This window comes from Pinus tabuliformis, chromosome 2_2, assembly GCF_031772625.1.
Source record: "Pinus tabuliformis cultivar Carrire ecotype Pingquan chromosome 2_2, CPIR1, whole genome shotgun sequence".
In the NCBI taxonomy this organism is placed as follows: Eukaryota; Viridiplantae; Streptophyta; class Pinopsida; order Pinales; family Pinaceae; genus Pinus; species Pinus tabuliformis.
Window position 1 is genome coordinate 1,213,822,382 of NC_142300.1, and position 4,061 is coordinate 1,213,826,442.

General features: G+C 40.2%; 1 long non-coding RNA gene across 1 annotated transcript; it reads right to left on the reverse strand.

Moving 5' to 3' along the window:
• Window positions 1–443: 443 nt before the first annotated feature.
• LOC149197860 (uncharacterized) lies at window positions 444–1,286 on the reverse strand. The gene is made up of 3 exons (XR_016254236.1): window positions 1,109–1,286; window positions 828–1,001; window positions 444–725 (listed from the first exon to the last, which is right to left on the reverse strand). It is a non-coding gene; the product is annotated as an uncharacterized LOC149197860 (long non-coding RNA).
• Window positions 1,287–4,061: the final 2,775 nt, after the last annotated feature.

The following is a 4,061-nucleotide window of genomic DNA, read 5'->3' on the forward strand; positions in this document are numbered from 1 at the left end:
CTTGTCAAAGTCAACAACAGTCAAAGATGCCCTAACCAGTCTTGGTCAGTGGTCAAATCTACCTTCAAAAAGCTTGATCAAACAGTTAAAGAACTCAGCCTTCTTTCCTTAGTCAAACCCTGTCAAAGCAGCCTCCAAAAGCTTGGTCAAAGGAGAGATAGAACCTGCGGTCAAACTTCAACAAATCTGCGGTCAACTGTGGTCAAAGTTTGCGGTCAACCTTGGTCAAATAGCCCAGAAAAGTTTAGTCTCTTGTCCCTTGGTTAATGGAACCTTGTAACATTTCTTAATGTGTGATCCAAAGCCTTTGTGTTTCAAATCACTTGAAATTGTTTTAATTGGCAAACACAATTTTTGTTTGAAATTTGAATGCCTTATTCAGATTGATAAGTATGCATGTTTCCTAAATCAATTAGTATGGTAAGTGTCATCTTTTTCACATTGCCAAAATTTTTAAAAGTTTCAACACTTGTCCAGGAAACACTTGTTCCCTTCATACAAAGTATTGATCCAACTTCGCTTTCTTTGCTTGACGTGTTTTTGAGTTGACATAATTATCAAAGCACAATGATTAATAACAACTACCATTCCTTGAATAGGGATCCTTTAAGCAGAGTTTGGGAAATTCACTCCGAATGCCAACCTGGAGGTGTCATTAGCTAGAGCTTCATTCTATCCTTCGAACTGACTCTCGAAGGGCGTGGTCGAAGCCTCTGTAGAAATCCCTGCTATGGCCAGAAGAACTGAGTTAGGGTTTGTAAAATTTGTGCAAGAAAATCAAGGAAATTTGACAGTCGATTAAAGATTTAAGTAAACCCTCACCGTACCTGAGTCGACCGAAAGGCGAAGTGTTGTATTCTGGGTTGGTTGCTGCTACAAGAACAAGATTTACATTCCGCATGGCGAAAGGAGTTAACAGTCAACATTATGATGAGCTTACCGCGAACTTTGCGAAGCCTTGTAGCTCGGATGGTCGGACACTGTGAGCGTAACAATCTTTCCTGCCACCATCTCAATAAAATCCTCGTCGGGATTAGTTGAGATCTCAGGGAAGAAAACAAAGAAATAGAACTGCTGAGAAGTTAACACATTAGGATCGAAATCATACCCTATACTGAGTCAGTTAATTATCCTCCAAGAAATTGGAAACGATCGTCCAACAGAATACCACTTGCAGAGCCGCCTCCTTGCAGCGGAAATGAACCAAATGACTTCTCTCCTGGGCTATCCTCGGGGTAGTTACCCTAAAGTCCAAACAATAAACAGGAGTTGTTGGATGAACCTGAGTGAGATCAAGCATGGTGAGAAGCCCATCTGTCAAGCTGCATATCACTTGGAGAACAACGTCGGAAGCATCGAGAAATCTCAAGTGTATCGGCGGTAGGTGAGGTGTTTAGAGTTGAGTTGGAACCACAAATGGTTACCCAACCCAACCTATGGTAATGCGCAATAAAAAAAAATAACAATATTACATATGACCACTGTTAACTATATGTTTATTGCTATTAAGAATGGTAAAAAAAATATGTATCTGATGTTATGGTTATAAAAAAAAAAAAATTATGGATAATTATTTGTTAAGTGAACAGGTTCATTTCATAAAATTCATAAGTTTGGATAATTATTTGTAAAGTGAACATGTTCTCTACCAAATTTTAAATAAAATTCATTTCATTTCAAAAAATATATAGGAGTTTTTTTTAGTGCTATTTTTTGGACTTTACCCATCAAGCTTGTGATTTCAATAAATTTCTATAGTATTTTAGAGAAATTAGACCGAAAACACCCACTAAAAAACTTCCAAAAAATAACGCTAAAAACAACTCTAAATATATATAGCAACATTTAAACTAATTGCATTACCAGTGTCCAGTACGAGCGAGTGAGATGATTAAGGTGGTGCTTGTAAATTGCATTACCAGTGTCCGGTACCAGCCAGGGAGAAGATTAAAGTCTGCGATATTTTTGATTCGATGTTGTAGACCCCCAAATTCTTATCTTTTCATGCAGAATTTGCAATCCCCGTAGTATTCCACATAGATTTGACTATTTTGGTCCACCCTTAACAACATCACTCATTTCACCGAATCTGCTGTGCAGTGGCTGCAAGGGTGAAGGCATTGGATACGTCTAGAATTTGACACCGTAAATTTTACGTGAGTACGACATATATTTCATTAAAAAAATTCAATATTATAAAACTAAACTAATAAGCTACTATGCCTAGAAGAAGAAAATTCTTCTTCTGAATATAACTATCTGCACATAAATTTGAAATGTTGTAGGAGGAATTGCTCGGAAAGTTATGGAAATTTCGGTTATATTTAGAGAAAATCCGGCAAGGATTTTGGTAAATCCAATTTATAGTTGTTAAACTTCACAATTTTAGGTGTCCTAGACATTTTTGATGACGCTCAATCCATTTCCACCATCAAAAACACAATTCAAACACTGCATCTACAAGATTTTTTGAAATTTTTTTGCCTGGATTCCGGCCACTTTTTGCCGTCTGGGCAATTCCTCCACTCAATAGATGACTCCAATTTGAAATTTCCAAACTTGGCAATTGTAGTGGAGAATTAGTCGCTGCAATTCGCAATTTCCTGGAATCTACCACACCTCCCTCACTTTCCTCATTTTTTCTATTACTAATAAGTCAAAACATCTCTCGCGTCCATTTTTTCTACCTTCCTACAATGTTTGTTAGTCCCTGCCATCTGGAAATGCCCAGGGACTATAGTAATCGAAATGTGCTGCTATAGCATTAGTTTAAGGTGCTATGTTATTAATTTAAGCTGATTAATGGCGGGTAACCAAAGTTTTTAAATGCAACGTTGTTTGGCATTGCTGGAGTAACGAAATTTTTTAAATGCAAACTTGTTTGCCATCTTATTTGGCCTCTTCCTGAGGCGGAAGAGGTTGGACCATAGGTTTGTCCTACTTTACCTAGTTCATTATTAGTGGCTGTCAAACAATTGATATTAATGCTAACATTAGTTTGCCTACTTTGCCTAGCATTTTAGTTTGAGCGTTTGTTTGCAGGTTTGCATAGTTTGAGCATATTAGTTTGAGCGTTTTTTTGTAGGTTGGCATTTTAGTTTGAGCATAGGTTGGCATTTTAGTTTGAACATAGTTTGAGCATGTTAGTTTGAGCGTTTATTTACAGGTTGGCAAGTGTAGATGTGCATGCAGGTGGTGTAGGTGTCCATGCAGGGTGTAGGTGTGCATGGTGCAGGTGTTCTTTTGCTGCCCTCCCTTCCTGGTTTCCTCTTTCTGCTGCCCTTCCTTCCCGGAATCTAAGGGCTCAGTTCTAATTTAGGTCAGGTCCAGGCTATTAGCAAGCAGGTCCAGCGCAAGAAGGGCTGATAGTTAGGGAAGGGCTAAGAGTCAAGGAGGTACCATACTTCTCAAGGATCCTACCTTTTGGCTTTTCTTGTCGGCAATGGTACGGGCGTATTTGGGTGGGTGGTTTTCTCGGCTTGCAGATTGGTATGGGTTCAAGGTGATTTTCTAGGTCTTCTTCGGCTTGCGATATAAGGAGGGGTCTAAGGAAGGGTGATAAAGGGGGGAAATTTATCTCTGAAGAAGGGAAGGAGGTGCCGGAAGGAGGAGGATCAGGAAGGTTAGACTGTTAAATAGCCAATAGGGCATCCTTGGCACCATGGGCTGCTGGTCCGGGGAGATCTCGCTGGTGCCTACCCCCACCCCCTGGTAACTCTGGACAGGAAAGAAACCAATTCCTTGTCAGCCTCTTCCAGATTCGTCGGTGGGGGGGCAGAGTCATCCCCTCCAAATGCCTATTTAGAGGCGCCAGTTTCAGAGCCAATTCTAGGCACCAGCACCAGTAAATCCAACAGTAACAAATGCAGGAACTGGGTAGGCATGCTATGAAACCCCTATTGAGCTCATCAGCTTGAGCCCAAGCAACTTTAGCTAGTCTGTGTCGAGATCTAAATGATGGCAAAAAAAATGAAACCTAAGTGATGGCAGGCTTACCGAGACTGAAAGGGAGGTACCATACTTCGCAAGGATGGTCGAGCGGCTAATCTCAGTCCAGCTAA